This window comes from Callorhinus ursinus, unplaced genomic scaffold (genome assembly GCF_003265705.2).
Source record: "Callorhinus ursinus isolate GAN/ISIS: 27379988/994484 unplaced genomic scaffold, GSC_fseal_2.0 scaffold1, whole genome shotgun sequence".
NCBI lineage: Eukaryota > Metazoa > Chordata > Mammalia > Carnivora > Otariidae > Callorhinus > Callorhinus ursinus.
Genome location: NW_027397063.1, coordinates 75,425,321 through 75,447,102, shown reverse-complemented (window position 1 = coordinate 75,447,102; position 21,782 = coordinate 75,425,321). Strand labels below are relative to the sequence as shown.

General features: G+C 36.7%; 2 long non-coding RNA genes across 7 annotated transcripts in view; one reads left to right on the top strand and one right to left on the bottom strand.

Annotated features, from left to right (window-relative positions):
- LOC112822085 (uncharacterized) overlaps positions 1 to 21,782 on the top strand; it is a 712,470-nt gene that overhangs the window by 545,919 nt on the left and 144,769 nt on the right. For all 6 annotated transcript variants that reach the window (XR_012379506.1, XR_012379505.1, XR_012379508.1 and 3 more), the window contains 2 exons: positions 9,167 to 9,367; positions 10,600 to 10,675. This is a non-coding gene — a long non-coding RNA (uncharacterized lncRNA). The remainder of the gene's footprint in view (positions 1 to 9,166; positions 9,368 to 10,599; positions 10,676 to 21,782) is intronic.
- Positions 12,700 to 21,782, bottom strand: part of LOC112822077 (uncharacterized) — a 116,589-nt gene continuing 107,506 nt past the window's right edge. Inside the window, exon 5 of the long non-coding RNA XR_003207613.2 lies at positions 12,700 to 12,991. This is a non-coding gene — a long non-coding RNA (uncharacterized lncRNA). The remainder of the gene's footprint in view (positions 12,992 to 21,782) is intronic.

Here is a 21,782-nt window from a genome sequence, read left to right as displayed (position 1 = left end):
CCATATGGCATATGCCAAGAGTGGGGCAATAAAGAAATAAACCCATTTTTATGCATATTTTACAGAAACATTCCAGTTGAGCTTAGCGTTTTAAAGCCTGAAGGGTTTGTGGAAGTCCTATAATCTGAAATCCTTCTATTTTTGATGAGGAAACTGATGGCCAGAGAGAAGAAGTAATTTGATCATGGTCACACAGTAATTAGTATGAGGAGACAGATCTTGTTCTCTCAATGCTACTCCTAGTAATTTTAGAGTTGTGACATATTTAAAATGAAATTTGCAGGGAAATCCTTTAAAATGATATGGCATAATTTTGTAAGATAATAATAAACAGTGAACCAAGATTAGGGAATTGCTATGTGCTGAAAATGAGAGGTGGCATGAAGTTACTGCCCTTATTGGCAATTCTCTTTGGCTAGAGTGGCTAGGGCAGGACTCCCAGAAAGATTACTCAAAATCAGCCTGTAGATGTTGCAGTTGATTGCACAAGGGGCATCTGCTACAACTTTTCTCTCTCCCTATGGCCTGTGGGCATCTCTATGGAGAAAGCAGGTATGTATAGAAGTTTATAGATGATCACAACGTTACCTCCATCCTGTAATTGATCATAGTGTCATAAAAATGACCCCCAATCAGATCCACCACTTAAATGTTACCATCACTAATTTGTGACCCTCTGGAAGAGATTGAGGGCTCCATAGTCTGAAGTAGAGTGTTACAAGTGTATAAATAGTCATATTAAGTTGAAGTTATTGTATAAAATATGGTGTTGTCTATATTGGGTCCCTCTCCAACTTGGTAGTGAGCAAAATAATACTGTTTTTTGAGTTAGACTAGGTAATTAACATGCAATAGGTTAGAGCCATGTTGAACTTGATAATCCATACACAAAATTATTTAAAAGAGGCTGAAGGATACTCAGACTGGAAGGACTTCTCCACAAACTAAAAGAATGAGCAGATCTGAAGGAAGAATGTGTCAGTTAGAAAGGAGGTCTGCAGCTACAAAAACAGAAAACAAATAATCAAAGAGGGGTGTATAGGCAGTGTCCATCCCATAACCATCGTAGACAAGGGTGACCTGGTCCAAGGACTATTAATCATACTTCTTTTATTTTCTGTATTTCCTGTTGTTTTCACATCTGGGGCCTTGCTGACCCTTCCCAGGACTAGCTAATTCCTAGAGAGCCCTAAACAACTGAAGGAGACCACACTTTTGTATGCAAACCAACCTAATCAAAGCCCGTAACCCTAACTCCCTCTTTTACTTATCCTTACACTCTGGGCCACTGTCCATCTGCCCTAATCACTCCAGGGCTAGGTGCCAGACACAAGAAATAGCCCCTCAACCCCAGAGCCCGCTGAAGTTATTAAAAGAAACCAATCCTAAACTTGTTTATCCTGCCTCTTCCGTTCCTTCCTTGGACAACCACAGTAAAGGCTCTTGCACATGTTTTTCCCTCGCTTCCTCTGCCTCCTGGCCAGCCTGATACCTCCCTCTGTGGGCTCCCTGCATGGCATGCTGTGCCTTCTCTTTCTAGGGATCTGTGAAATAAAAACTCCTTTCTTCATAACAATCACTTCCATGTCTGTGTGCCTTATCATACCTGATTAAAACAAATCCCAGGTACACTTTAAAACCACTACTCTGGTGGCAGCAGCAGTGAGCTAGCAAATCTCTCTATTAGCCTCTATTTGAACAATCTAAACACATAACTCTATCCTGCTGTTTCCTGTCCCTTCTTGTCTGTCTGCTCTGATTCGGTATTTCAAGTAGCATGTCTACAGGAACAGAAGATTCTGGGTTGGTCCCTATCATATTTCTCATTAACAATTTAATAAATTAGATTTCTAATTTCTACATCAATCTTGTGAGCTTAGTTAATACTATGAATCCATTCCTGAAAGATCTGCTCTTGATCAGACTGACATCAGTCTTGTGAGCCTGTATAGTGAGGGTCATGGTCTACAGCCTTGCTTCTCAAAGTATGTTCCTCAAACCAGCAGCATCAGCATCACCAGGTAGCCTATTAGAAATGCTGAATCAAATCTCAAGTATTGTAGACCTGCTGTATCACATCTGTATTTTAATAAGATCCCACGTGTGTATGCAAATCAAACTTTGAGAAACACTACTCTAGAGTACGGACAAGCAAACTTTTTCTGGAAAGGACAAATAGCAAATATTTCATTTTTGCGAAATGTATAGTCTTTGTTGCAAGTACCAAACTCTTCCATCTTAATAAGAAAGGAGCCATAGACAATATGAAAACAAATAAACATGGCTATGTTAAAAAAATTTTATGTATGGACACTGAAATTTGAATTTCATATAATTTTCATGTCACAAAATTTTTTTAAATGTTTTTCAGTCATTTAAAAATGTAAAGACCATTCCTAGCTTGCAAGGCCTTACAAAAATAAGTGGCAGGCCAGATTTTCCCACTGGCCATAATTTTCCCACCCATGTTCTGGGCTATGGAAAATTCAGTAGGATCAAGTTGTTCTGTGAAGTGAGGCATTCCCGGTTGACCCACCCCAAAATCACCTGTGCCAAGTGAGACTTTTCGTCTTCAAATGTCCAGAGATGGATTACTTTTTTGTTTTGAGCAAGCTTTATGAAATACCATTCAGTGTTTTAATAATTAAAATTTTTAATTAAGACTTTATGGAAACACAGGAATTCTAGAACAAGTTAACAGAGTGAGCTGCCTCCCTAATGGAACTGTTTCATAATCTGGCATACCAGTGTTTTAGTCAAACAGGCAATTTCCCATTTATTTTATGTGGCTGCCTGGGTCATCTGACCATGAATAGCAACGAGGAAGTGATAAACCAATGAACCGTCCCTACAACCATGCACTCATATGCAACAGGAATGGTCAAAGCGCCCAAAGTGCAGACAGAAGGGGGTGTAGAGTGCCTATTACCTGATTTTTAAGCTACGTTTATATGTGCCAAATGGCAGGAATATTCTAGTCTCTTGATTTTCTGTCACCATTTGTGCAGCAGGATATCAACTTGGAAGCAAGCCACTATCACCAGTCAGCCCTGCCACCATCTAGTTTATCCATCAGCCATTGAAATGGTCTGACCACCTTCGATGGGTTTTTTTCCAATGAGATAAGGCAATTGACCCTGCAATTCTAATTAGTGATATGAAGTGGGTTGGTGAATTCAGGATATCATTCTTACTGTTTGAATTATTAGGTATTTTTCTCTCTGATTGGATTAACTAAGAAAAAAAGTATTTCAATTATGATTCTTTCAGTAGTAACTTCAGATAACTCTAAAGCTCCTACATGTGATGCACTTCAATTTCCAGACATCCATTTCACAATTATTAGTTCTATAATCTGAAAGAATTTTTACTTTGTACATTAAATCTTACTACATAAATTTTTAATTTTGTGTCTTTATCTCCAGTTCTAAATCCTGGATAGATATCAGAATGACCTGGGGAACTTTTTAAACACGCCAATGCCCATGGGGCTCCCCAAGACCAATGAAATGAGAATCTGGTGGTAGAGGCCTGATATCTTTATTTAAAAAAAAAATTTCCCAGGTTATTTCAGTATGTGGTAGTTGAAAGCAACTGCTTTGGTGATGACCAAACAAGGGTGATCTACTTTACTGTTAAACTTTGCTATTTTTTCTGAAAGTTCTATAAGACATGCTTTTAAAATTTAAAAGTGAATTAGGCACACTATTAAAAGAAAAAAAAATCATTCTGACTCTTCATGAAAACTACTTCCCGAATGTTCTTAAGATAGGTATAGATACAACTAAAGTTGTAAGCCTCCTTTATTTTTGCTTCTTTTTATCTAAATAAATTGGCTTTAGATATTGATTAAATGTGATCTAATAGGTACGTATTCCCTAATGTCCTAGAAATATGGCAGTTTTTCTAAAGATTTTATTTCTTTATTAGAGAGAGCATGAGCAGTGGGGAGGGGTAGAGAGAGAGAGAGAGAGAGAGAGAGAGAAGCAGACTCCCCGCAGGAAGCCTGACCCGGGGCTCCATCCCAGGCCCCTGGGATCATGACCTGAGCCAAAGGCAGATGCTTAACCAACCATGCCAGCCAGGCGCCCTGAAATAGGGCAGTTTTATTACTTCTCAACACTGTTTCAAAAACTATAATTGCACCATACTGCCTTTCTGTGTTCTTTCGTCATTTTCATTCTCTGTTAGATGATTAATATCAAAATAAATATATACTAAATTATCAAAATGCACTTGCTTTGATGTTATTTTTATTTTTGTTTTCTGTGCTTGGTGTTTTACTATTTCAATTCTACCAGAATATGAGAGTGTGCTAAATAAACATTACACAGATCTGTCTCTACCATCACCCCAGAAGTTTCTAAAAACATTCTTATGGAGATTTGGAGGGAAACAGGCTGCCTTCTAGCCTCTGCCCTACCCCATCAAGTCCCACTTCTGTGCTGCTGAAAAACAGCTAAATAACTCAGAGTAGCATCTTGGGGTATCTACTACCGAAGGACATCACTCATCTTTTCTCAGTTTTCAGTCAGGGATAAGTGAGCATTAAGTTTTGTTTTGTTCATTTTAGAGTGTGCAAAGGAAAAAAGGTAATTAGTCGTTCCTAAAACATTTTATAATGGGAAACAGAAACTGAAGGTAACTTGACTATTCAAATTTCAAGCGGTTGTGTTAATAATAATTCAGTTGTTAATTATTGAGCACTTTCTATGCTAGGCACTGTGCTAGGGTGCTTAGGTACACGCAAGCACTTACTACACACAAGTTATCTCATTTAATCCCCACAGTAACATTGTACCATAGGTTGGAAATGCTCCCATTTTATGTTGGGAAACTGAACGATTAGATGAAGTAACTTACCCAAACTCACGCAGTTAGTCAGCAGGGCCAAAGTTTGAAAGTAGATCTTTAGGATTCCAAAATGATCCTAACCATTCTCTACGCAGGCCAAAACTACAGTGAAGTCAAGTGGTTTCCTTTATTATGACCTAAAGGACAGAAAGAGAAAAGGAGAAAGAAAGAGAAGGAATGGGTTCTTCCCATCATTCACACTTTGCTTGTCTATGCACATAATTTGAATCTTGGTTAAAAACCAATCAGCTCAAAGAGGTAGCACCTTCTGACCAATCTGTTTGTAACTGGTCAATTCAGGAAGAATCAATCAAGCTGGCAGCAGTTTTGAATCTGCCTCGGAAGATGGTCTCTTCAGTTTGGAATTGGGAGATTCCAATTGGGAGTTGGGAGAATTCACACTACCAATGTTTTTAGGGGAAATATTCCGCTCTGAAAAAGAAAAATCAATTAAAAAAACGTTTTTACATAAGTTAACACCACACACCCTAAGTGTATGTCTGTTTTTTTAGTTATGAACATTCCTTAATAGTGATTGTACATACATGTAAATGGGTACAATGAATAGATGCGTGTGTGTGTATACGTGCACACATAGAGATAACTAGCAGGTGAGCATAAATTAAAGCAAGTGTGAAAGACTAATTTTTTAGCCTTTTCTTCCACACCTGGTAGATTTAAACCCTTACAGGTCATTTTGTCAAAATACAGTTTTAGTTCTGAAATAAAATAACAGAACAGAAACAATCTATTATAACTCACTGCCAATGTTGCCAGATAACTACAAAAAAATAGAGTGTCTCAGACAGAAATATCAATAACTTTAATGTGTGCGATTTGTTAACAGGGAAGAAAACAAGCAAACTTGCTCTCCACTGACTGTCACTAATATTTATTCGTCCAGTGACTGTTAATCAAACCAAGTTTACAGTCCCGTACAGCACCTGTCACAGGTGCTGATCATTAATCAGCTATTACGGCAGTTTATTCTGCTGCTGACAACTCGCAATTTTCCACTGATTCAGCTAGTTTGTCAGGTGGGAATTATGGCATAGCGCATGTGACAAAACACATCACCCTTTTTTTTTTTTTTTTTTGCATTTTCAGGCTTCTCTCTCCTGCTTTCTCCCCCTTTTTAGACAAACAATATCTGGGAACTCAGAAGTAATAAGGCGGAATGCATAATTAATTACCCAGCTTGCTCTAATTAGGGATGAATAAGTTGTGTCCCTCTCATCATCACAAATGTGGTGATGGGTAATACCAGTTTATGCTGTATTAACTGCAAATATGCAATCCTTCTGAGAGCACTTTTGTTGATGAATTTGATGAATGTGACAATAATTAGCAGAGACAGATGAGAGCTAAATTACTACTGACAATGTAATGCTATCCTGCTCGAGGGCCTGGGAACGTGGCAGGATAACATGGCAGGGACCTGGGCCTCGTTTCTAATTAATAGTCTTTTTTTTTCTTTTTCCTTTTTTTTCCTTTTTTTTTTGCCAGTAGGGGGAAAAAAGGAGTAACGGTAATTGTTTTCGTAAAAGGCTGCAGGGAGTTATCAGGGTAATAAAGTTAATTAGCAGAACAAACATCCTTTCACTGCCTTACCAGTCTGAGGAAAAGAGGGTAATTCAAACTGCAGAAAGATATGACGAGATGGGATGATAAGAAAAGAAATTTCACACAAGAGGCCAACAGAGAAGAATGATTTTTCTCCCTTCATTTCTTTAGTGTGATGCATGGGAGGAAATTAGACAGCCCCTTTTATCAGTTCACAGAGTTGCTCATGTAAAGAACTTTATTGTTATGATTTTGAATTTGGGATACAAAGTTAGCTTAGATCAATTCCACTGTTTACTTCTTCCTTTCCTAGGTAGTGATGGGTTTGGTCAATTTCATCTTTATTCAAGTGACATTTTCTTAATGTCTCAAGCATAGAAGTGAGTTCGAGTGCTTGCCAAAGAGACCACTTAGCTGCATTTTGTCCTACAGATATCTGTTTCATTATCTGAATCTTTTGGGGAAAGTAAGAAATTGTTCATTGATTTCCACAAGTAGTATTGGTTTATTCTTCTGCATAAGTTAAAAAATTAAAATGAGTTGTAAGAAATATACGTGCTATTTTACTCTATTTTTGTAGTCTCAAAAAATCACCTTTATTAAAATATGGAAACCATGTCTTTCATTTCTTTTGCAGCTTTTTACACATACAAGTAAGCAGTCAAAAAAGGTGAACAGTTTAATGAATCTCAGTTTTACATTAGAGTTTTGTTCAGTTCGGTTTCATTCAATTCACACTGCTTGACCTAAGTAGATACAACATAAAAGGAAAACATCCAAACATCTGAAGCTTTTGCAAGTTCATTTTCTCCCTTTAAAGATCATTAGTGGTTGGCCTCTTTGAAGCATCAATGCTTGAAACATTTGTTTAATATTCAGTAAAATCAGAAAGTGTCTATGGATTTTTATTCCTTTTAGGAACATTTCTTAAAAATTTATTTTGTTTTTTAAAATCATTAGATATCTTACAAGTTCTGCATATTTACCATGCATATAAACGTGCACACATTTGCTTGTTGTCAGAGGTAAATGAAACAGCCTACCATAATGACTGTGTTTGATTCTAAAAACATTAGGAGTAAGTAAGCAGGAACCCTACTTCCTGTTTGACAGCATAGCACCACGTGACTTTCCAGCATTAGAATTCTACATTGTGAAACTTCCACCAAACATGGGGAAGCACCTACCAAAATGGACTTAACTTCTAATATCTACATTTTTAAAGTATCTTTGGGGACAAGACAAGAGCAGTGTGAGGGTAGAGGATATAACATTGAACTAAGAATCAGAAAACCTGAGTTCTTTGCTGGCTCTGCTACTAACATCTATATGATTGTGAGCATTTCCCTGTCATGCCTCTGACCCTCGGTTTGGTCATCTATGAACTTGGGTACCTTCCCTACCTACCTTATAGTGTAGTTGTGGACACAAAAGAAGTTATTTTTGGACTTTGGAAACCATGAGATTGTCAATGAATACAGCATTAATACGATTGTAGTCTAGAAAAAAATCACGAGAAACAATCTTGAGCAAATCCACCTCCTTTTAATAGCCCTCTCATGTATCATTAGTCAGAAACAGAGCTAAAAGTTTTGACAAGAAGTTTTTATAATAAGAGGAATTAAAATCTAGCCTTACTTTGTGATTTTGCTGCTAAATTAATCAGAAAAATTATCATTATAAAAATACCCCCAAATTCATCTAGTCAAAGCTATCTACCTTTTCAAGATTTTCTTAGTCTCTTGTTAGAAAAGCCTATTAAAGGGGCGCCTGGGTGGCTCAGTCGTTAAGCGTCTGCCTTCGGCTCAGGTCATGATCCCAGGGTCCTGGGATCGAGCCCCGCATCGGGCTCCCTGCTCAGCGGGAAGCCTGCTTCTCCCTCTCCCACTCCCCCTGCTTGTGTTCCCTCTCTCGCTGTGTCTCTCTCTGTCAAATAAATAAATAAAATCTTTAAAAAAAAAAAAAGAAGAGCCTATTAAAGTCAAAATTAGAAGAAAACTAAACTAATCATTAGTTAACATGGCAGGATTTCTTACGCTTGTCAAGTGAACTTACATTTGAAAATACCCAAGTTTCTCACATACAGACAGGAAGGCACACATGCACACCAAATTTAGATTGTTATATTTTGCCTTGGATCTTTAGGAACATTTTTTGTTTGGTTGTTTGGTTTTTTTGCTTTTGAGCTATTTTTTTATATTATGTTCAGTTTTAAAGTTTTTTTTTAAGATTTTATTTATTTGACAAAGAGAGTGCACGTGCACATGTGTGGGAGCACGAGTCGGGGCTGGAGAGGCAGAGGGAGAAGCAGACTCCCCACTGAGCAGGGAGCACCATGTGGGTCTCGATCCCAGGACCCTGAGATCATGACCTGAGCGGAAGGCAGCCACTTAAGGGACTGAGTCACCCAGGTGCCCCAGCAAATTTAAAAGTTTTTACTGTATAATCAAACTATATAGGAAAACTCTAGAAGTGAAAGAGGCACTGGATGTTACTTTCAGCAACTTAAAACAACTCTTATTTAGCTACTACGTGAAGTAAGAAATTATAATAAAAAGTCACTTAGAAATAGAGAAAGAGAGATTGAGAAATTATGAAGGAAGTAACACTAAAATCCAAATGTGAAATAGTTTTTTTCTAGAAATCTGTTGGAAGTCTTGTGAGAGAGGGACTAACAGGGAGTATGTTTGTTTGTCTCCTTTGAGACCTACACTGAATTTATTGAATATTCTGGTCTTTTCCTCTCTAGCCACTACCTCCTTCGTTAGACCACAAGGTATGTCCTTTTGGAAAAGTCAACTTCATTGATCTGCAAGGACTGTTGAAAATTTAAAAATTTGCTATGGGATTTCTGACATGCCAGAAGCCACTAGAAAAAGAATTTTGATGTTCAGAACCTCATCAAGAGGTTCCCCTCATCTTTGGATAGAGACCAAAATGATGCTTTCAAGTAAGTAATAATTTCCAATATTGGCCTATTGGGTGAGCTAAAAATGCTTAGGGGGAAAAATTGTTGAAATTAGTTTCACCAATAGATATTGAAGGCATTGGATGCATGTACTGTTGGTATTATCATGATATTCAGGAAATTTAATTCTCTCTTTTCCTTTTTACTCTGAATTCCTTGGCCATTGTTTTAGAGAATATTTTGACAAATTCTCAGTTCTTGAGGACTGTGGGGCCTTTTTGCTTCTTATATGAGTGAAGAAGAGTGTTAGGTGGTTAAATAATTACAAAGGAGTAAAAATAAACCATAGTTTATTTTTTCAGATTTTGAATTACAAAATTATTTAAATGCTGTCTCTAATCGAAGTGCTACATTACTATGTAATGACATTACAATACTGCTTAATGACATTAGGAAACTGCATGCAAAAAAATATTTGTACACAAGGTGGTGATGTTAGCAACCAACTATAGTACTTTTATTCCACAATAAATAACAACAGATTATCTTCTTTGAGTGATCTCCAAAGGGTCTGTTCGGTATTCATGTAATGATAGTATGTGAGGGCACAGAACACTTTATGTGTCATCTGTCATCATATGTCATTTATGTAACAGAGAAAGAAAAAAAGGAAAAATCACAAAAAAAGAGAGTAACTCCTAAAGAATAAAATTACATTTACATGTAGTAAGGATTCGAGTATCGTGTTTCTGTTGGCAACTTTTTGGATATTTAAGCCCGAAGATTAAATCCCAAATGTAAAATTGTTTCTGTAGCTCTAATAAACTATTCCCACTTCCCAGAAAGATTTCTTCAGAAAGCCTTTGCCTCACAACCTCCCCCTGCCTTTACAGTTTTCCTGATCCCAATCCCAACGATGGGATTGATTGATCCATTGAGGGCAATGTCCTTTCCTCTATTCATGGCTCTTGTGTATAAATTCAAGCTTTTAGATTTATGTTAGCATCATTCAGAAAAGTTAAAAGGTGAAGCTGGTAATAATAAATCACAAACCTTATTTCTCATGAAATGTTGGACTTATTCACCTTATCATCAATACTAAAATACAGATTAACTAATATGTGCTGGCACTTAAACTACTTCATATTGTTTGTGTATTGGTACATTAATAATGACCTCCAAGACTTAGGTAATTAATTTTATTAGTTAGCCCCCCAAATCCAACTATTTATTATAGTTAAAAATAGTTATTCTCAAATACTTTTTTAAAAAAGGTAAATGATGACATCAGCAGGAACACAGAACTTGTTGGTTACAAGGTGGAACACTTGTGTGCCATGAAGCCAAAAGGTAGGCAGATGTGTTTTCAATTTTAAGATTTTCCTCCCAAGATGAAAAGAGCAGCAATTGTTGTTTGCAAGCTAGAAAGCAAAATATCTGTTCTTGAATTATCTGAGGATGAGTCAGAAACTTAAGCCCAAAGAGAAGTAATAAATAATGACAACAGATGTTTGTAAACCCATGCTCCCCTGTTCAGTGTTTCTACGTGTTGTTTTGCCTTGATGTGCTGTCAGCCGCCTCTCACCTGGGAGTAGTGATATCTTATCAAAGCCCCAACAGTTCCTCTTCACAACAGACAGATAATAGGGCCTTTCAATTTATCATACTGGAAGTCTAAAAGAACCATGGGAACGATTGGTCAGGTGACAGCTTGATGGACAGTTTGACAGCCCTTAAAGCATCATGGGAAATGGTTGTCACCTGATTTTTCAGAGCAACCAGGGAGATAACCTTCAGAATGACGAGGGAAACAAAAATCTGAATATTTGTGTAAGATCCAGTGGCAGCATCAGTGTTGACTTAAGTGATAATAGGTATGAATTTAGATTACTCAGAATGCTACTATCAAACCTGAGAGCTCTCTCCAAGTCCAGAAGTGCCCTTCATCTCTTTAGAGGCCTTTTACATTTTTACTCAAATGTCATTTGAAAAAACATATACATAATATAGGGCTTTTGATTTTAAAGAGACACAAGAAAAGATATTATTTAACCACAGGCTAAATATATAAGCTGACCATTAGTATCCTCCAGCTTTGCAATCTACTTTCCTTTTGACAAATCCTTGCACACCTTTTCCTAAATATAGTTTGCACGTTGCAGTTCTAATTAGAAAGGCTGTCGTAAAGAATCAAATGTGTCAAATTTTACACTGTGGGATAACTGAGCCTCATGAAGATCAGCAGAGCCTTGGTGTGAGAAACAAAATAAGAGAAATCAATCTGAGGATGTTTGGCACAAAAATGTTTCCACTTGTATTTCTTCATTCATATGCCAACAAACAAGAATTGAGGACTTACTACACGCAAAGGTCTCTGCTGGATGCATGAAGATGAGAAAGCTAAAACTCCAGCTTCAACTGGCTACAGTTTGAGAGTGGTGATAGTTTTAAATTAATATTAGACAGCAAAAGAGACCGAGAGATTCGTCCCAATCCACTGCCCTCCAGTCGCTGAGGCTCCCACACAACCATGTACAAAGTTGTCTCTTGCATGTGTTCTCTTATGTATTGTATGTGCAGTTTGCAATAGTTTTGTGGCTTAACATGAAGAAATTTGGCCTGAAAATTGGGACTCCAAAGAAAAAATAAGCACCTCTTTTTATATATTAATTGTCTCCCAAGTTGAAAGAGTGATTCTAGAAATAGTAGGGAGATAAATAAGATTTGAGGTGCGATTCCCGTCATTGAGGAAGACTCTAGGCATCCCAAACCTCAGTCCCTTACATGTTTCATCTACTTTTTTTTCCCAGAACACTCGATAAATTTGTTCTAAAATAGTATCGAACATACAGAAAAGTGATAAGAATAATGCAAGGAACTCCTTTAAATTCGTTATCCAGAATTCAACAGTTGTTAGGGTTTTGCCACATTTGTTTTTGTCACTCCTATTCTCTCTCTTGCTCTCTCTCTCTTTCCCTCCACACATCCTCCCTTCTTCCTCCCTCCCTCTCTTACTTAGCTATCTACTTAATATTATATCTCTAGGTTTTTCGATAATTTTTATAGAGGGAAATGAGATTAGATTTAGGTCTGATTCCTCTTTATACTCCTTCATAAAATCTAGCAACTACCTTGTATATGCTTGATAAACATATATATGAATGAGTGAACAAATGATAAATAATAATCAACCTAAAGCTAGTCTGTGATCTTTTAGATGTGTGTTTATACATAAATTTAAAAGGTATTATATTATTTGTCTAAAATATATGTAATATTTTACAAAATACGAATCTTCCTTCAATGATGTCTGATCAATAAGAGATTTAATAAAATAAATAAATAATACAATAAGATTAAAATATTACAGCAGAATGTCAAGTGACTTTCCAAAGGAAGTGAAAGATAAAAGTTTCAGGTGCCGCTGGCCCTTTGTCTTTGGGACAAATAGACCAACTATAGATGCTGGACGAAAAGCAGGGATTTAAACAAAAACTGTCTTTCACTCTGGCATCACTGTTGAAACTGGTACCATTTGGCTGCTTGACACTTTTGGGATAACACTCTGCTTTCACAAATTTTGATGCTTTGGATTCACATTCCAACATGATTTTCCAAAGACAAGCCAGACAAATTGTGAGAACACCCTCTGTGTTTTCCAGGGAACTGAAAAAAAAAGAAGCCAGTAAATAATTTAAATGACTATTAACAACAAAATGTGCTCCGTGTAATTCTTCACAAGAAGACACATGATTTGAAAAAAAAAAAAATTAATGAAGCCGAAGTTTGCAAATGCAAAGCAAAATGCTCTGGAGTGCCATATGCAAATTTAAATACTTAGAGACTGATAAAAACACATTTTGCTTCTTTCCAACTGGGAAGGCAAGATGTGGGAGGAAGATTTGTAATAACTGATACATGGACAAGGTCCAAATGCTGCAGAATAACTGAATTCAGAATCATTTCTGAATCAGAGCTGGGGTTAAAATGTTTTTCCTCTCCTTGTTGAAATAAACCCATGCAGCATCAGGTCGTAACAGGTCCCAGATGTAGTCCCTAGCTCACCCGATATGAATTAAGTTTCATTGTTAACAACTAATGTAGTCATTTAAGCCAACTAAATAAAAGAAGCTAAATATAAAGCCAGAACCAAAGTCTTATAACATATTTCATAGTAATGCCAAAACTGGTGGTCTGGAAAAGTTAGAATAAATACTAGTGTTGAGTTTTCAGTCAGACTAAAATTTTCAGAGAAAGAAAATTTCAGACTAAAAAATTCACACACAAGAAAATTATCAGTTAAGTCATAAAACTATTTTATTTTCTTATTTTTTAGAAGATTTTATTTATCTATTTGAAAGAGAGAGAGAGAGAGACAGAGCATGAGCGGAGTGGAGAGGCAGAGGGATAAGGAGAAGCAGACTCCCTGCTGAGCAGGGAGCCCAATGCGGGACTCGAACCCAGAACCCTGGGATCATGACCTGAACCGAAGGCAGATGCTTAACTGACTGAGCTACTCAGGCGCCCCAAGTCATAAAACTATTTTCAAATTTTGACATGCACTTGCCCATTATGCATTTCAACATATAAAATTAGCTTGACTATTAAGCAGCATTTTGAAGAGACAAAAGTCAAATTATTGGCTAATATAGGTTATATGAATCATGGACTTTTAAAAGTCCATGCTTACTTGATGTGTATAAAATTGGTGATCTTTTAGCTCAAAATATGTAAATACCACTGTTTGGAGTCTTCTGCTAAGGTGCAACAGAGTCTCTGGTGTGAGACATGAAGAGAATTGAGTCTTAGGACCCGAATTAAAGAATTAAAGTTATTTCTGTTAACTCTTTCTTCTCTCAAGCTATGTCCATTACACTTCAAATTTGGGAAATTCTGGATTCATTTTCCCTTATTTTTCTGACTGAAGGCTTGTTAGAGAAGTAAATCAATGAATGTGTTGATTTTTTTAAAGGCGTTTAGAAAACTAATTTCCTTAATGCCAAAAAGGAATCACTGAAAAATCGTGCCTCGAATTACTCGTTTGTTACTTTCACAACTTCTTTACAGCTAAAAAGTTTTGATTTTTGCTTCATTTTTTTCAATAAAAATATAAAAATGCAGAAAAAGGGAAATAAGGTGGCATATCTCACTAATACTATTTTAAACATTTGCTATTCAATGACTTAAGCTAAATATTTACATTTATTAAGACTATGTCTTGAATGTAGAAAGGGAATTGATTCTAGCTTTCTAACTACTTCTCGGAGTTCTGATTTGTGATTACTCAGAGGTTTATGATAAACGTTCTGAACCTCAAATATACTGCATAATCCTAGGATTATAAAAAGGGCACCTTACATGGTTCACCTTTCACTCCTACCTGATTCATTCTCATAAATTCTTCTTGTGATGGATGTAGGAAGAAAATACATGAACTTAGGTTTAAACTAATTCTTAGAACCCAAGTGGTGTTAGCACATGCATTAGTACATTTATTTTTCTAGGCTGTAACTGTGGAATGAAGAGCAACCCAAAGTGGAAAATGAAATTATTGCTCAACTAAGTGATTATTTTGTCTACATTATATTAAATTAACAGTTTGACTTTTCCCACTGAGTGTACTTAACTGGCAGCTGTGTTGGAATTTGATAGGTGCACCCATACTGTTTTAACAGTCAAGCAGCAATGTTTCCCATTATTTATTTTATATGGCACGTTAAACCCACCATTTTCTTTCTAGCTTTACAGTTAAGAGAGAACAAATGAACATATTTTTCCACGCTTGTAGATTTCCTTATCTGTTATATTTGAAATTTGCTCTGTCCTTCTCTCTCAGTCAAAGAAAGCTTAATTCTTTGTTATTTCTTTTCCCTTGCCATCTTAGGAAAGTTACAGTTCTGTGACACTCAGCTTCCTCACCTGTAAGGTGGAAATAATTATACTTAATCTGTTAGATTTGTTCTGACGATTAGAGAATATTGCTAGGAACTATAGAGTATCTCCTGTAACAGTCTGCTCCCAATGAGAGCTAATTCCTTTCTTTTTGATTATGTTGGAATACTTATTTATTGACTTGTTTATTCAATGTCTTAACCCTTTTCCTTCAATTACACTGAACCATGAATCAGTATGTCAGAAGGTACTAATACTTCTGCTGGGCTGATTCATTAAAAGAATTCAGCACAAATTTAATTTCAAATCATAAGACCAAACATTGACAATGTTCAGAAAACATAATCTTTCCCAAAGACAGGAAAAAAGATTATTATTTGCCAATCAAATTTCACCTCAACTGTTTTTCTCTACAAATCCATGAAGCAAAAGTAGAACATTTGGGGGCGCCTGGGTGGCTCAGATGGTTAAGCGTCTGCCTTCGGCTCAGGTCATGATCCCGGGGTCCTGGGATCGAGTCCCACATCGGGCTCCCTGCTCCTTGGGAGCCTGCTTCTCCCTCTGCCTCTCTCTCTCTCTCTCTGTCTCTCATGAATAAATAAATAAAATCTTTAAAAAAAAAAGTAGAACATTTGGATTATGTTGTCCAATATGTTTATATAGATATCTGAAAACTTCAAAAGATATGCAAGGTATTCTTCACATTTTGTTACTATGAAATCAAGGAGGGAGCTATCAAGGCATTGCAGTCAACAACTTGGCTTATCTCATTTACTCCTCACAAGGGGTAGATATGGAGGTAGATATTATTATTATTCTCATTTTACAGATGAGAAAGTTGGTCATGGAGAAAGTGAGCAGCCTGGTCAAGGTTATATAGTCTGTTAAGTGTTGGGGTTGAAATTCCAAATGATTTCACAAAACTCATTGTGCTCATTTGGACATGAGCTTTAAAAGAAGAGCAGTCCTTTCATTCTTAAAAAAAAGGGGGGGGCGCCTGGGTGGCTCAGTCAGTTAAGCGACTGCCTTCGGCTCAGATCATGATCCTGGAGTCCCGGGATCGAGTCCCACATCAGGCTCTCTGCTCAGCAGGAAGTCTGCTTCTCCCTCTGACCCTCTTCCCTCTCCTGCTCTCTATCTCTCATTCTCTCTCTCTCTCTAATAAATAAATAAAATCTTAAAAAAAAAAAAAAAGGAGGGGGGGCACCTGCGTGGCTCAGTCGGTTAAGCGTCAGCCTTTGGCTCAGGTCATGATCCCAGGGTCCTGGGATCGAGTACGACATCAGGCTCCCCACTCAGCGGAAAGCCTGCTGCTTTTCTCCCTCTCCCTCTGCCTGCCACTCCCCTTACTTGTGCACCCCACCCCCTGTCAAATAAATAAATAAAATATTTTTTAAAAAAAAGAAAAATTAAAATGTGATGTAACTGTTTCTTTACTTTTCATCTCTTGGGCAATAATAAAATCTAATTCTAAATATTTAAAGCATTTGTTTACATTTTGGTTCCCAAATTTTGTTGGCCTCAGAAACCATTTACACTCTTAAAGATTATTGAAGACCCCAAAGAGCTCTTGTTTATGTAAGTTGTATCTATCAATATTTATAATATTAGAAATTGAAATGAGGAATTTTTAAAACATTTAACAATTTATTTTAAAATAACAATAAAGAACCCCTTATACGTGAACAGTAATATTTTTTATTTTATTTTTTTAACTTTTTGTTTAAATTCTAGGGTAATACTGGTTTCTGGAGTAGAATTTAGTGACTCATCACTTATATATAACACCCAGTGCTCATCATAACAAGTGCCCTCCTTAATACCCGTCACCCATTTAGCCCATCCCACGCCCACCTCCTCTCCAGCAAGCCTCAGTTTGTTCTCTATGGTTAAGAATCTCTTATGGTTTGCCTCCCTCTCTCTCTTTTTACTTCCCCTTCCCCTATGTTCATGTTTTGTTTCTTAAATTCCACATATGAGTGAAATCATATGGTATTTGTCTTTCTCTGACTGACTTATTTTGCTTAACATGATACACCCTAGCTACATCCATGTCATTGCAAATGGAAAGATTTCATTCTTTTTGATGGCTGAGTAATATACCATTAAACACACACATGCACACACGCATGCACACACACACACACACACACACACACACCCCACCTCTTCTTTATACATTCATCAGTCCATGGACATTTGGGCTCTTTCCATAATTTGGCTATTGTTGATAATGCTGCTATAAATATCAGGGTGCATGTGCCCCTTCAAATCAGTATTTTTGTATCCTTTGGGTAAATACCTAGTAGTGAAATTGCTGGATCATAGGGTAGTTCTATTTTTAACTTTTTGAGGAACCTCCATACTATTTTCCAGAGTGGATGCACCAGCTTGCATTCCTACCAACAGTGTAGGAGGGTTCCCCTTTCTCCACATCCTCACCAAGCTGTTGTTTCCTGTGTTTTTAATTTTAGCCATTCTGACAGGTGCGAGGTGGTATCTCATCATGGTTTTGACTTGTATTTCCCTGATGATGACTGAGGTTGAGCATCTTTTCATGTGTCTGTTAGCCATCTGGATGTCTTCTCTGGAAAAATGTCTATTTATGTCTTCTGCTCATTTCTTAACTGGATTATTTGTTTTTCGGGTGTTGAGTTTGATAAGTTTTTTATAGACTTTGGATAGTAACTCTTTATCAGATATGTCATTTACAGATATTTTCTCCCATTCTGTAGGTTGCCTTTTGGTTTTGTTGATTGTTTCCTTTGTTGTGCAGAAGCTTTTTATCTTGATGGAGTCCTATTAGTTCATTTTTGCTTTTGTTTCCTTTGCCTGTGGTGATGTGTCTAGTAAGAAGTTGCTATGGCTGAGGTCAAAGAGGTTTCTGCCTGTGTTCTCCTCTAAGATTTTGATGGTTTCTAATAACTATAGTTATTTCATGAAAAAAAGTGGCATTACTTTACATTTTTTCAAATCCTATAATATCTGGCTTAAGAGAATATAGCTGAATGCTCCTATCTGCTTCTGTACTCAATCTGTTGTGATTCTGAAGTACATCAAGAAAGTCTAGCCTCTTCCAAATGTGTAGTTGGAAGAGGGAGGGGTATTTTAATAGCCTTTTTAGATAATTATGCATCTTATTCTTTGATGTAACACCAAAACTTGACAAATGTGTTTTAAAGGTTAGTTTCAATATGGAATTTGAAACAGTATCAGTGGACTTTTTGTACATTGTTATATTAAAATCCATTGGTTTATTAGGCATTTTGAGCAGATCTTTTACCTACACATGGTTTTGAAATATCATGTTAAATCCAATCAAGAAATGGGCAGAAGACATGAACAGACATTTTTTCAAAGAAGACATCCAAATGGCCAACAGACACATGAAAAAGTGCTCAACATCGCTCAGCATCAGGGAAATCCAAATCAAAACCTCAATGAGATACCACCTCACACCAGTCAGAATGGCTAAAATTAACAAGTCAGGAAACGACAGATGTTGGCGGGGATGCGGAGAAAGGGGAACCCTCCTACACTGTTGGTGGGAATGCAAGCTGGTGCAGCCACTCTGGAAAACAGTATGGAGGTTCCTCAAACAGTTGAAAATAGAGCTACCATACGATCCAGCAATTGCACTACTGGGTATTTACCCCAAAGATACAAATGTAGGGATCCGAAGGGGTACGTGCACCCCAATGTTTATAGCAGCAATGTCCACAATAGCCAAACTGTGGAAAGAGCCAAGATGTCCATCGACAGATGAATGCATAAAGAAGATGTGGTATATATACACAATGGAATATTATGCAGCCATCAAAAGGAATGAGATCTTGCCATTTGCAACGACGTGGATGGAACTGGAGGGTGTTATGCTGAGTGAAATAAGTCAATCAGAGAAAGACATGGATCATATGACCTCACTGATATGAGGAATTCTTAATCTCAGGAAACAAACTGAGGGTTGCTGGAGTGGTGGGGGGTGGGAGGGATGGGTGGCTGGGTGATAGACATTGGGGAGGGTACGTGCTATGGTGAGCACTGTGAATTGTGCAAGACTGTTGAATCACAGATCTGTACTTCTGAAACAAATAATGCAACATATGTTAAGAAAAAAGAAGAAGAAGAAGATGTCAGGAGGGGAAGAATGAAGGGGAGTAAGTCGGAGGGGGAGACGAACTATGAGAGACGATGGACTCTGAAAAACAAGCTGAGGGTTCTAGAGGGGAGGAGGGTGGAGGGATGGCTTAGCCTGGTGATGGGTATTAAAGAGGGCACATTCTGCATGGAGCACTGGGTGTTATGCACAAACAATGAATCATGGAACACTACATCAAGAACTAATGATGTAATGTATGGTGATTAACATAACAATAAAAAATTAAAAAAAAGAAATATCATGTTAGTCTTTTGGAAAATATTCATTCACTTCAAACCTTCCAAATGTTGACACATTTCATTATGCAGGGCTTAAAAATCAAAGCACATTGATTAGTATCACCACTGATCTTATCAGAAACTTAGCTTGCAACCAGGTCATGATGCAGTAGTCCCCCTTTATCTATGGGGAATATGTTCCAAGATTCCAAGCCCCAGCACATGCCTGAAACCAGGGACAGTACCAAACCCTATATCCTCCATGTTTTTTTTTTCTAGACATACATACCTATGATAAAGTTTAATTCATAAATTAAGCATAGTAAGATATTAGCAACAATGACCAGTAATAAAACAGAATAATTATAGCCATAGGCTCTAACAAAACTTATGTGAATGTGTTCCCTCTCTCACGATGTCTTATTGCACTGTACTCACCCTTCTTGTGATGATGTAAGATGAACAAAATGCCTACGTAATAAGATGAAGTGCAGTGAATGATGTGGGCATTGTGATGTAGTGTTAGGCTACTATTGACCTTCTGACATATTGAAAGAGGATCGTCTGCTTTCAGACCATGATTGACCATAGGTAACTGAAACCATGAAAAGTAAACCCCAGACAAGGGAGACTACCGTAGTGCTTTTGTTGAGACAACAATCCTACTTAAGTACACAGCAGAGCGCTTTATGTGTATTTCCCATTTTGTTTTTGTTTCGCAGAATATTTAAAAAGACATGTACTCAAGGGAGTTTTTTATTTAGATTTATTAAGATTAATAATTTTTACTGTTTAATCAAGGAAATTCTTAAGTGAAACTGGCTTTTTTTTTTCTTTAGTGTAAGTGGATGGAGGAGAAGAATATAATGACTACTGGTCTAGTTCAGTGCCACAGCCTTAAGGTACCAGCAGCTTACTCACTGTTGTTTGTGTGCATTTGGTGCACAATACCAACACAGTGAAAAAGCAAGTAATATACTATTATCATTAAAATGGTTTTGACTTCATGGACTGCCTAAAAGGGTCTCAGGGACCTCAAGGATCTGCAGACCAGACTTTTACAAGCGTTAATTTAAGGTTATACTCTCCTTCTGCCAATGACTTCAGCCAAGTGACTACTTGACAATTCTGGAAGAGGAATTAAAATGGGATAAAAATGTTGAATATGATTTTTTTATTCCTTTGATTCTTAGTTCTCCTTGTTGTACTATAAAAGTTAAATAAAATTTGGCCTTTTCACATGCTATAAAATTCTGAATTCCTTTCTTTTTAATTGCTTATCTGGATTATTATGGTCCCATATCTAGGCCTACAAGTTATTACACTGTTTTGAAAGGCTTTTTGAACAACATATAAGAGAGAATAAACAAATGATAAGGTTTTTGCAATCATAAAGTAGTTACTATGTGTAAACTGCTCACCAGGTAAAGTCATTCAGGTCAATAGGGTATCTTTCACTTATCAACCTCTACATTAATTTACTAATTTCTCTGTACCTCCCAAACCAAGAACTCTATTTGGATGTATTATTTGTGCTCCCTAATTTGAATATATGATGAATACATTCTGATACAATTGAAGATACACAGATTGTGCATATTAGATCTTTTCTGTAACTAATTCAAGAATGAAATAATATATGTTGTTTAGAAGTCAATTGTCATGGGTAAATGATAGAAACTGGCCCTAAATTGAACCTAAGGTGAATTCCTTTAGTCTGGGCCATTGTAAACTATTTAATTCTGAAAGTGTCTCCTTAAAATAAACTTAAAAATTTATTCCAACTAATCCGTTATGAATAAAGGTTAAAGACTTAATCCTATGATTTTATAAAGCCATGGTGTCTAACAAATTGCATGTTTATTTTACTCTGTTGTCCAAATCAATTCATATAAGTTCTTAAACAAGAAAGGTTGATGCTTAAATATAAGACATTATGTGATCTGTGAACCCTTTATTTTAGAGTCATTTTAGATTCTGAATAAGTCACTAATTTATTATTTTCTTCCTTTTTCTGGTTGTAATCTAACAGTAAGAGACAATAGAGGACTTCTACCAAATTTTCTTACTTCACATCATAACATTTTAAATTACTTTATTTGGAGTAAAAATAAAACTAACATATTTATCATTAAGGGTAGTACAGGTGGGCATCAAGTGAAGGGAGGTATGTTCTTAAGCTTTCAAG